At 47.0% G+C, this 12,366-nt stretch overlaps 1 long non-coding RNA gene across 1 annotated transcript; it reads right to left on the minus strand.

The window, feature by feature from the left end:
- Window positions 1–661: 661 nt before the first annotated feature.
- LOC147653897 (uncharacterized) lies at window positions 662–11,684 on the minus strand. Its single transcript, XR_015284037.1, has 5 exons — window positions 11,387–11,684; window positions 6,426–6,822; window positions 3,486–5,054; window positions 2,250–2,303; window positions 662–982 (listed from the first exon to the last, which is right to left on the minus strand). It is a non-coding gene; the product is annotated as an uncharacterized LOC147653897 (long non-coding RNA).
- Window positions 11,685–12,366: the final 682 nt, after the last annotated feature.

Here is a 12,366-nt window from a genome sequence, read left to right on the forward strand (position 1 = left end):
AGTGTTGTTTCCTGAAAGAAAACTGAGCTTTGGAAAACCTGCAGGGAGTATATTTTGCGTGCCAGTACAGAACATCTGATCTTGAAATATGTAATTATCTGGGGAAACCACCTCATTATTATGATGATGATTTGGTTTTGCATGTCTGAACTTTTTATTTTTAGAGGAATTTTTTTTCCATGGGAATTTTGGCCTGAAAGCCAATAGGGCTGTATCTCCTCTGTGAAATCCCAGCTCTCAGTCTTTTCTAGAGTGTCCAAGAGCTGCAGTCCCATGTGTCCACAACCAGGAAAGCACTCGTCCCCAGCAAGGTAAGATGCTGCCCTAGATTTTTTGGCAAAGCCTCCTGGACAAATCAGATAGTGTCACTGCTCCCTTGAGACTGTGAAATCCATTGGAAATGTACATTTATGGGACTGAGATATGAAAAGCCCTTATAAAATGGCCCACTGATACTGCACTGCCAGACCCCCCTATCCACCAGCATCACCAAGGGGCAAGGAAAGAGGAGCAGCAGTGGTTGGAAAGCATGATTTTCTCTAGGAGGATTAAGAAAATTCCTAAGGATTGAGGTGCACCAGTACTAGAACATGTGATCAGGCTGATTTCTGCTAAGTTTGTTTCCCTTTTCTCATTTGACACCAAACCAGAAAGCCAAAGGTTTTGTACTGTTATTTATTTGGGTTCTACTGTAAAAATGTAGAATGACAGGACACCTCCTGGGCCAGATATTTTGTGGGTCAGCACCCCCAGGAACAGGTGGCCTGAGGAACTGACTCCTCATTCACAGCTCCCTCTGGATTTTTAACCAGTCAGGTTGGTCCAGCATAGTTTACTCTTCTTCAGTCCATGCTGGTTGTTCCCAGCTGCTCTCTTCTCCCTCCTGTGTCCACGAACATGCTCCAAGGGAACTCACTCCATGATTTTCCTAGACCTGAGATTGACTGGGCTGCAGTGTCCCGGATTGTCCTTGGGCCCTTTTCTGGAAAAGATCACAATGTTTGCTTTTCTCCAGTTGCAGGGGTATCCCCTGATCTCCACAACCTTTCAAGCATTATGAGAGCATCTCTGTGAGGACAACAGCCACCTCCTTTGGCACCCTTGGGAAGAGCCTGGTGGGTCCCATGTGCAGGATGTTCCCTCAAACAAACCCAGACCTGATTCTCACCCACTGCTCATTGTTCCCCTTCAACTTGTCCCTAAGCGATCTGGGAGACCTTGTTGGTCAAGACTGAGGCAAATATAGCCATGAATGCCTCTGCCTTACCTGTCTTTGCTGTCTCTAAATCACCTGATGGAATTGGATGTGCCCCAGTTTTCCTTATTCAGCCTTTTACTCCTAACGTTGGGGTAGGGACTCCTCGTGTTGCGTTTGACGCCTCTTGCAGGTGTCAGCTTTAGATGGGTTTTGCCTTTCCTAGCACTGCCCTACACACCTGGGCAGTGCTCCTAAATCCCTTCTTCATAGAAGGGACTTTGCTTAAACCTCCTGTTACTGCCTTTCCTCGTTGGAGGCCAGTGGTGAGTTCCCAGCCCTTCAATTATCCACAGCCACAGTTCCACTGCACACAGGGTGGATCCAACAGCCGCCTTCTAATGGGAGAGAGGGAGAGATGCATAACTTGCATAAATTAGCTTCTAAATTAAATTGTAGCCTCATAAAGTACAACTCCAGCATGTAGTTAACTTTTACAGCCTGGTGAAACCCAGCCAGGAAGCAAGCCAAGAATGGCATGTGAAAAGGGCACTGGAGGAGATGCAGCAGGATTTTCATTCTCTGTGCTTGGTGCTGCTCCTCTGCCCACGGCTGAAGGCAGAGATCTCTGACAGGGAGCAGTGCAAGATGAGATGTAAAGGTGTGTTTGCAGCTGATTTACAGTAACAGGAAAAAAGCACAGCACATCCAATCCAAGATGCTGACTCTGCCTGCCCTGCAGAGCCTCTTTGGCTATATAATTACAGATCAAATATCATGTTCATTCAGATCCTGCTGGATCAATAGCCTGCAGCCTCCCTCTGCAGCTCCAGTCCTACACCAGAGCCTAAAACCAGCTGGTCACTGCTTCTTCTGTGACCTGCAGCATTGAAGGGTCCCAAATGAGAATCAAAGAAAGGGCGTAGCAGCCAGGAGGCAAGAGAATGACCAGCATCCAGGGAGAAAAATCCATTTGCTAAAGTGTTCTATTAAAAAAACGCAAGCTCAGATCCAAAACACCAAGGAAAAGCAAGTGCTGACCCCTTTTCCTCACCTCTGAGCAGTGAACTTTCAGATCCTCCAGACTCTTCTCCAGCAGGCAGCTTCTCTGTCAGGGCACAGCACACACACAGCACAGCTTTTGTTACAGCAAGGAAAAATCTCCCAGGTGATTTTAAAATGTAGAGGAGTCTGAGTTTAGGACCTTTTTTCTGTTGCCCTTTGTTCTGCAAGCAGGTTACTTGTGGTTGAGTGAACGGGCAGGACCACCTGCAAAAGCAGCTTTGTGTAAATGTGTAATTTGTGTTCCTGTGCTCACTGGCTGGGAGGAAGTTTCTGCACCAAAGTTGGTTTTTTTTTTTTGACCTCCAAATAAAATGACACAGCTTTGGAGAGGACATGTGGAACCTGGCATAGTCTAGCAAGGAAGGTGAGCCCAGGTGTGCAGGGAGAGGCACCACTGATGGGGTTAGAGTAAGGTGGGGGAGGCTATGGGGAAAATCCTAGTCTGCCCTTCAAACCAGCATGTCAGGTGAACCTCAACTTTTTTTATATCCAGGAGGCTTCCTTCTCAACAGTCCCACAGTGGAGCTACTCCAGAAGCAAGGGCTGAAGGATCTGCCTGAAGCCTGCAGAGGAGGCAACAGGGGAAGAGCTCACTGTGAATTGAGGCATGTAAGAGACTTTCCCAGTTTAACATTAACCTTGAGTTTTGGCTCCAGCCCTCCATGGGGGCACATCAGCAGGTTTAGACAGATATCCAAGGGTCCTCTCTGGACACAGTTCTGGTTTAGCAATGAGCCCCAGAGCAGTCTGGCGTTGGGGAGGATTTGCCAAGCCCCTGTCGCTTGGCTTGGCACAGAGGCAAGGGGAGGTGAAGCTGACAGGCCCTGCCACTGGCATTGGTCTGATCACCACAGTGGTTTCACTACACATGCAACAAAAATCTCTGTTAATCCTCATGCAAACAGTCTCCAAGGTGCAGCCCATCCCCACAGTGTAACACTCCACCCCCAGTTCGTACCAGGACCACATTCTATAGAGCCATGTTATGGAAGGCCAGGAAGTCCAGCCAAGCAGACAAAAAAAACCCCAAAAAACCAAAACCAAACCAAATAAAAAAAAAAACAAAACCCCCAAAAACATTAAAAAACACACAAAAAACCCCACCAAAAAAACCCACCAAAAAACCCCAACCAAACCAAAAAACTCCCCAAAAAACCCAAAACCCAAACAGAAAAAAAACCAAACCCACCAAACAAACAAAACCCCACAAAACAAAAAACCAAACCAAAAAAGGTGGCAAAAGAAAGTGTTGTCAGTCCTCTGACTTGGCTGGCAGTGAGCCCTGCCAGTGGGGTGTCCCCACAGAGAGCAGGAGGGAGCACTGGGGCACTTGGGGCTGGAGCAGTGAGTGTGCTTCTGACATGCCCACTGAATGCTTTGCCTTGCAAATCCCCAGCCAGAGGGTTTAAAGTGGCCAGCTGCTCTTCCATTAGAGGTGATAAAGCAGGAGATGGAACGATCCCAGCTTGTCTGTCGGAGCCCAGGGCAGGTTTGCCAAGCTGGCAGCAAGAGCCAAGCCTGTCTTCCTTGCATGCTGCCCTCTCCTTGGGACAATCTGAGTACTTCTGGGAGCCAGGAAAACCACCACAGCTTTGGGGGGGGGCTCTCTCCAGCCATGGTCCCTTCCCTGGCACCATTTTTGCCACAGAAAACTCTATTCATGGTCACCATTTACAGCAACATGGTGTTTTAGAAATATCTTTTTCATGTATGACTTGCAGAGTAGCATTCCAGTTTGGAAGGCACTGGGGTAACATCCCTTCGGTTCTGGTTCTTACTTTTCCTCCAGCAGTGTCACCCAATCCTGCTCACAACGTGCCTCAGGAGAGATTATGTGACGACGGACGTCATCGCTGCTCACGACTGCGCGCTCTGCTTTATGCTCACTCCCCTCCTCTTTATTTTTTCCTGCCAAGTTATCCTAGGAGAGGCAGTTTCTGACTGGCGATGTGAAATGTTACCTTTATCACTTCTCCACAGCACCAGCAGTATTATGGGTTGTCAGTCTAAAAAAAGCAGCTTTGTTTGACTGCGCAGAGCAGGCGCTGCACCAGCGGCGCAGAACTCGCCACATCAGCATCCAGAGGTGAAAGGGCCCCATTAGGTGCCACACGAAGGTGTCACAGCTTGCTCTTGACAACTCTTGCACATCTGAGCCCATTCAGATGTCAAATGTATAAATAGAGAGCCACGTAAAAGGCGGTGCTGCTCAGCAAAGACCCACATGCACACCTCCCTCCACCCCCCAAGGATGTGAGCAGAAAAGTGGAGGGAGATTGCTCAGTGCTGAAACATCACCAGTGACGCAGATCTCTAAGTGGGTCAGATGGAAAAGTGATGTTAATGAGTTTACGTGTGAAGTTTGGAAAAAAAACCATCCAGTGATGAAGGTGAAGACAAAGCCAAGGGTTTTTAGTGTGCTGGGTTAGTAAGTGAGCAAGAAGGTACAAGCCTTCCTCCCCTCCCTCCAACAGGGGCTTTTTTATTTCTTCAGTACAGATATGAAACAGATGGGGAGAAAGGGAGAACAGGCCCAGCTGGGGATTATTTAAAAGCAGCAACAAGTAAAAGGTTTCCATAATGAAATTTGATTCTTGCAGAGAGCATGTGTGCACTGGCTCTTGACTATCTCAGGGCAACCAGCTGAGCGCACAGTGCTCCTGTGATCTCTCCATGAACCTTCCCTTTGCTGAGAGGTGCACAATTCAAGGAGCACCACAGAAGGCATATCTGGATTTATGGCTGCCATATTTCAGGGCTGTGTGAGAGGTGCTTGCAGTTTCAAATGACTTCTCTGCAAAATGAAGCAAACCAAAGGCACCAATGTTAGTGTTCCCATCTGTCATCTTAAAAAGAAAGAGCTACTGCCCGCCCGTCTTCTTTTCAGCAAGAGGCCACACTGAGTATTGTCAAAAGCAATCATTTTCCTTGCTAAATCTTTCCTTTGGGCTACAGCATTTCTGTCTGAAGCATACAGGAGAGGATAAAATAAACCGAGTAGCAATAAAGAGTCACAGAATCAGAACCATGGACATCATCTAGTCCACCCCCATTCTGCCCTGAGAACAGGGATATTCCCAGCATGAGCTGAGGAGTGGTAAATGTGGTCTTTAAACCTTTAAGGAGACTCTGATGCTTCTGGGCAACTTGTTTGACTAAGCCACCACATAGAGAAATGGGCCAACCTGTTTGCAGGACCAGAATGGTGGTGGTTTTTTTTCTGGGCTGAGGCAGAGGTGATGCCATGGGCAGTGAAGTGCTGTGGGAAGTGTCAGGCTTATCAGGTTTTGAGAGCTATGGAACTTGGTTATCCCCAGGGTGAAGGGAAGCCTGATGCCTTCAGGGTCTGGTCAAGCAGCCTGGCCCCTGCTTTAGCTCTGTTCTCTGGCTGTTCCCCATCTCCACACCCTGAGCAGCTGGGCTGAGCTGTGCACAGGTACCAAGGGTGATGTCTGGGCTCAGAAAGTGCAAGACCCTGGACAGAGATGGCCCAGCTTTGAGGGAGCAGGAGACAGGACAAATGTACAGGTCTTGAGGTTACTGAGTGATAACTCGCAGCTCTGCAGAGGGAGGAATGGGCACCATCATTCCCAGTGGACAGCCCTGACATTAATAAAAGGGATAAAAAGGAGGAGGGCTGGAGGCAATCCTAGCAGAAGCCTGACATCAACCCAACACCCAAACCCTGCTCCCAAAGAAAGGCACATCCCCTCAAGAAGAGGATTTCATCAGAGGAAGCCTGTACCAGAACCATCACTGCTGTGCTGCCTTCCTCCCCAAACTGCATACAGCATTCAAAGCACTGCCAAGTCCCAAATACGTCTCTGCAGGCAGCAGTGTGTGATTGCAGAGTGCCCCTGGGCTGTCCCAGGCAACTCCAAAGGCTTTGCTGCTGCAGCTTCCCACCTGGACATCCATCAGAGACATAGCTTAGCCCCACTCATGCACACCCAGATGTCACTGGGGTCACTGTAGATGTAACCCATCTGTTACTGTGCTGCCTAGAGATTTTTGCCATGCAATGGGTACACACAAGCACTTCCTGGAGGTGGAGAAATGCTGCTTAGGGAGCCTGAAATAAGCCTGCAGTTTTTGTAAGCCCTGCAGTGCCATCAGAAAAGCAAATGAAATCAACACCTTTCTGAAGGGGGGAATGCTGACTCACCTGGTGCCTGCTTCCCTGCAGACTACCTACAGCAGTTTCGTTCTGCTCTTTGTACTTTGGGTACTCTTCACCTCTGTCTGCAGGTACATGAGCACATCATTCCCCTTTTCACAGCACTCCTGCACAAGCCCTGTGCACTCCTCAGCTCTGGTGCTGGAGCTGGTTCTCCTGGCTGGTGTCTCTGCACCCTGTATAACACAGCAGGGCCTCTTGTGCTTCCTGTGCCATCATTTCAGGGGAGCTAAGGAGGAACAGCACTCTTCATGCTGAGTTTGGACCACTGGAGTCTCACAGACCCACAGTCAAAGGTCACTCTTCCATCTCAGAATGAACACCATGTGAGACTCTCAGAGAGCCATTTCCAGTCATGCCTCTGAGGGATAAAATCATCAGCTGGCTAGGGGATAAAAAAAAATAAAATCACAGTTAAATTTCAAGAGACCTTTGGGAACAGACACTCTTAAGCAGCACTGGTGGCAGGTGCCCCAGTAAGAAGCTCATTATGTCCAATAAGTTACTCCCTGAAAAGCTCCCAGAGCTCTTATTATCTCTGGAGTGATACACAGAAGTGGTCTAATCTCTTGTAGAGCTTACAGAGGGATTCAGCTCTTTGTTTCAGTTTAATTACCTTTCAGAAAAGAAAATTCCTATCAGAAGCCTGGGGAAAAAAAAATAGAGGGTAAATATTCAGTGCAAGTGATGTAAAATTAAGGTGAAATCCTGCCACACCACGGTTTACAGCAGAGATCTCTAGCCTTATGCTTTCTGAAATCAGGAAAATTCTCAATCTCACCTTCCAGGGGAGGACCCCCCTCCAGCAGACACCTTGGCTGGATTAAAATTGTTACTAAGAGCATTTTCTGAGGAAAGAGAATAATAGCTTTGTAAATGTAAATGTATGTACCTTACACCTGAAATCTCATTGACTTTGAATTAGCCATGCTTTTGCAGGCCCTTTTGCTCTGATACTCTTTTGTGTGAGATTATTTATTTATTTCCATTTCTAAGAAGCTTTGTGTAATAAGGTGTTAAGCTTAGGACAGTTTAAACTAATATTTGATTGTGGAAAAGAGGAGTATCCCTGAATCAGGTTAAAAGTGGGTGCTTATAAAATTAAAAATTGTTCCTGTTCTGCTCTGGCAGATTAGACCTGTGAAACTATAATAGGATTTGCCTCTCTCTCCCTCTGCCTGCCTCAGGTTTTAGCTTTTCCCTCGGAGAAGCAGGGACAGCTGACAGACAGCACACTCAGCCTAATGTCCCAACTCTGTGGAACTGCATGTGAGGATCGAAAATCCTTCCTGGTGGGTTACTGCTTTGGCTGCAAGCAGTGAAGAAGCAAGAGCTGCAGCAAAGCCCACCATCAGGCTTGCAAATGAAAGCACTGAGGCCTGAGCATCACAGCAAGGAGCAGGGAGCTGTTTGGGGCACCTCAGCCTGCCTGGACGTGCCTACTGAGCTTGAACAACCATTTCCGAACGTGCTGGTTGAGCGTGAGCCACAACCTATGTGAAAACTTGGGTGGGGTATTGAGAGACTGTATTTTTGAGAGGCAAAGCCCAGGCTGGGAACAGAGGAGTGATTTATTCCCCTGAGCATGATGATCTGCCCTCCTCTCCACTCCTCCTTGGGACTAAGAGCTGCCCAGAGAGCCACTGCTCCTGGTCTGGAGTGAGCCCATGGGAGGCCAAGACGATCAGAAGGATGGAGCACCTCTCCTGTGTGGAAAAGCTCTCCTGTGTGGAGAGAATTGGGACTGTTTGGACTAGAAAAGTGAAGCCTTTGGGGTGACCTAATTGCAGCCTTGCAGCACCTGATGGAGCTAATAAGAAAGATTGAGAGAGACTATTTAGAAGAGCCTAGAGTGACAGGACAAGAGGGAATGGCTTCAAATTGGAAGAGAATAGGGTTAGATTAGATGTTGGGAAGAAATTCTTCCCTGTGAAGGTGGTGAGGCCCTGGCACAGGCTGTGCAGAGAAGCTGTAGATACCTACTTCAGCACTGTATCAAGGCAAAGCAAGCTCTTTTCAAAGAAATGAGCTCAGGTGTTTATTTTGTGAGATGACAGCATTTAGAGTTCAGACTGAGTGGTGCAGAGCTTTGATAAACTCTTTTTTCAGTGTTATTTTCTTGCCCAGGACTACTCAGTGGAAATATCTCAGATTTTCAGCGCTGCCTTGAACATGTTTTTTTCCAAGGAGAATCAGCACAGCAAAGGTGACTCCCCATTTCCAAAGCCCCCACAGTGGTGAGTGAGAAGGCTTGCAGACTGTCTGTCTTCTTGAAGCACCCTCTCCTCTAAAACACCTCCTGGCTCCTTGCTGTGTCCTCAGGGACAGCTTCCCAAGAAGGGTGTCAGGACACAGCGTGGCACGGAGCCCACAGCGAGCTCTGTGTGCCTGGGGGTGATCACCCTGCTCTCAGCTCAGCTGGAGCTGGGGGCTCAGAGCCCGTGTCAGGGATTAGTGCAGGAGAACAGTTTGGCTGTCCTGAGCAGTGAGTGCAGCTTGTTTGTACAGCAGATTTTATCATTGTGCAATGCCTTTGAAGTCTGTAGAATGGGACAGGTGATGCAATCTCCCCTAATTAGCACAGTCCAGAGAGAATGGCCAGCATCTCCAGGTAATGCTCTGGTTTCTGTTTCCTCCCCAGCTCTCTGATTATTGAGATTCAGTGGAAAGGCCTGGAAGGTATTAAAGAATCTGCAGAGCGTGAGGTCAGATATTTCTCTGGATGCCAAGGGACAGGCAGGGTGCTCTGGGCACTGCCAGGCCTTGCCACAGCTCAGCTCTTGGTACATGCCACCCATAAAAACCAACCCCTCCTGAAGCTCAGGGAGGGTTAAAAGGAAGTCTGACCCCAAAAACCCTTCCTTCAGAAAGCTGTGACCTACAGTGAATAACGCCAATGGAAAGACGTGCAGGCCACGTCAAGAGAAATGTGATATAAAAAAATTATGACTGAGAAAGGTCCAGAACAGGCAAGTGCTGAAGATATTAAAGCAAACAAGATCGTTTCAGGCACACAGGAAGCACAAAGCTTGGCAGAGGGTTGTTGTTGAACTACTGGTCTGTAAATGAGCTGGCTAGGCTATTTAAAAGGCTAAGGACACTGCAGAGGAGGTTTGGAGAAGTATTTGCATGACAAGTATATGACTTTCAGATGAAAATGGCTGAAGATTCATCAGGAATTGAGGTACCAAAAGAAGGGAAATGGCCCAAACTAATATATTAAATAAAAGGAGCAAGTACTCAAACTTTTGAAAATGTCACAGTGGAACTGGGTATTATGTCTATAAACTGTATCTATGAAAGAAACAATGGTTAAGCTTTTGCAAAGGGATAAAGAAATGTAATAATAGCTAAACTGAAAATATACAATTTTTCCTTAAAGCATGATATTTTATTAAAGAACCAAAAAGAAAAAAAAATAAAATCCTGCATTCATCTGTAGAAGGAAAGCCAGTGTGACTGCACAACATAGGGAATAATACTGCAGGTACAGGAAAACTGTGTGAAAGGGTAATTAAAATATAGTTATTGACAACACATATTCATTCAGTATAAATCATAGAATCACAGAATGGTTTAGGTTGGAAGAGACCTCAAAGATAATTTAGTTCCAACTCTTCCCCCATGGGCAGGGACACTTTCCACTATCCCAGGTTGCTCCAAGCCCCGTCCAACCTGGTCCTGAACATTTGCAGGGATGGGCAGCCACAACTTCTCTAGACAATATTTTCTAGTGCTTCACCACCCTCCTGGTAAAGAAATCCTTCCTAATATCCAGTCCAAACCTATTCTGTGTCAGTCTGAAACCATTTCCCCTTGTCCTGTCACTCCATGCCCTTGTGAAAAATCTCTCTCCATGAACACACAGAGCTTCAGGAACTCTGGATTCTTCCACCAGATGAACCACGAGTAACTAAAGTGACAAGGCCAAACTGAATTTTTGGAGGTCTCTGGCTGAGATCCCAAGAAGATTTTGGTGCACCAAGATTTAGGCAGGTGAAGAGTGTGACAACAATATGGACCAGAACCAGAGTGATATGATGACACATGTGGCAAAGACAAGAAATTTAATGGAATCATCAGTATGGAGAGGCACGGATATCTGAGGAGGAGGCAGAGGAAATCCATGGATCCAGATGGCAGTAAGCTCCATCCTAAAATATTAGAAAAGCAGACACTTGATATTACCTGCCTGGCAGCCAGGCTTTCAGACCAGTCTGCACAAGAAAACAGGGGCCACAGGGCTGGAAAACAGCTGAGGCTAAAGGGATAAGGAAATGAATCTAGACAATAATCAATGTGTTAGCTTAACCTCAGGAGTATGACAGGCATTTGACTAATTTTGAAGGGAGGAATAATGCAAGATATAAAGCTTAATAGAAAATGGTATCAAATGCAACAGGGAGGTTACAAAAAATAAATCTGACCTGTCTAACATGAAGTATTTGTTGTAAAAATAGCTGAGGTTACAGACAAGAAAATGCTATGGATCTCATCTATCTGCCCCCCTCTCCAGTAATAAGTGGAGGAGTGGACTGCTAGGAATTAAGAGGGCAAAGAGTAAGTCAAGGATGAGATGCCTACAGATGGTTCTGAAAGTCCTCTCCAACAGCAATTGTAGCTTTTACACTTCAAACAAAGACCCAGACACACCCGTGTCCTCATTTTGGGGGGAACTGGATGTGCTGCTTTGCAGCTGGCAGTGTGGTCACCCATCTCCTGTGGCCTCATAGTCTGTCACATCCCCCCTGTGGCACTGGGGACCTCCCCAGACACATGGTCTGGTCTCACACAGCCTTCGGCCTGCAGGAGGGTTTTGCTTCACAGACACCGCATTATCCCTGGGAAAGAAAATATCCCATGGCTAATTAAAATTTCCTAGCGATGACTAAGCCCACAACGACCCCTCTTCAGTTATTCCAATGGTTATTAATTAATCTCACCCTTACCATGACAGAGCTTCAGCCGCTGCCATTTTACCAGATGGTCACAAAATGCAGCCTTTGCTCCAGCACCGAGGGGAAGGGTGAGCTTTCATCCTCCTGGAAAACCCACTCCATGCCAGTGGTTGGGCTTGGCAAGAGGGGATGCCAGGCTGAAGTGAGCACTGCCAGCACCCAGGCTGAGAAATCAGGTTGGCACCAAGCAGATCAGCATCACTTCATGCCTGGCCAGGCGCTTCCTGTGACGTCCTCTCCTCTCCGTCCCCTCCCGCAGGTTTCCCTGCGCACACGAGCAGCCGCCATCGCTCCACTCTGCCTTGGGATTGATTATTTCTCTCTTTCTCTGGCCCCATCCATTAATGACGCACGTTGATTCAAATGCTGTTGCTTTTTACTTCTCACCCTCTCTCTCTCTCTCTTTTTCCCCCCCTATTCCCACTATTTTTGTGACGCATGAAGTCAAGGTTGTCATTATTCTATATTTGCATGGATTTAAGCTGCCTTCATCATTTATTAGCTTCCAAGTGATAAGAGCCCACATGCAGGCTCCCTCGTTAAATATGCTGCCTCTGCCCACTGTCCCTGATTACTTCTGGCCCAAATTCCAGCTCTAGGAGCCAAATGTCTGTCTCAGGCAGAAAGTAATGCCTCAAAAATGTTTTTTTTAAGATGTCCTTTTCAGAAAAGGAGATGTGTTTTCTTCCACGTTTGTCTGCCTTGGCTGCCTCTTTCTGCGCTACCAAACTACTCAAGGCTTCCTCCCAATTTTTCATGTTTTCCTTTCTGGGCCAGGAAAATAGTTATAATTGAGGTGAAACAACGTGATTTACCTGTTGATTCCTTTTATTTGCATGCCTAACGTGTCAGACACCTTGGGGGTGGGTAGGGGATGGTCTTCTACAGTAATTAATTTCCTAAATTCCCAATTAAAAATACTTCTTGTTTTTTACTCTGCTTGTAGGTTTAAAATAAGATTTAAAAAAAAC

Source organism: Cyanistes caeruleus, chromosome 3, assembly GCF_971803275.1.
Source record: "Cyanistes caeruleus chromosome 3, bCyaCae1.hap1.1, whole genome shotgun sequence".
Classification (NCBI taxonomy): domain Eukaryota; kingdom Metazoa; phylum Chordata; class Aves; order Passeriformes; family Paridae; genus Cyanistes; species Cyanistes caeruleus.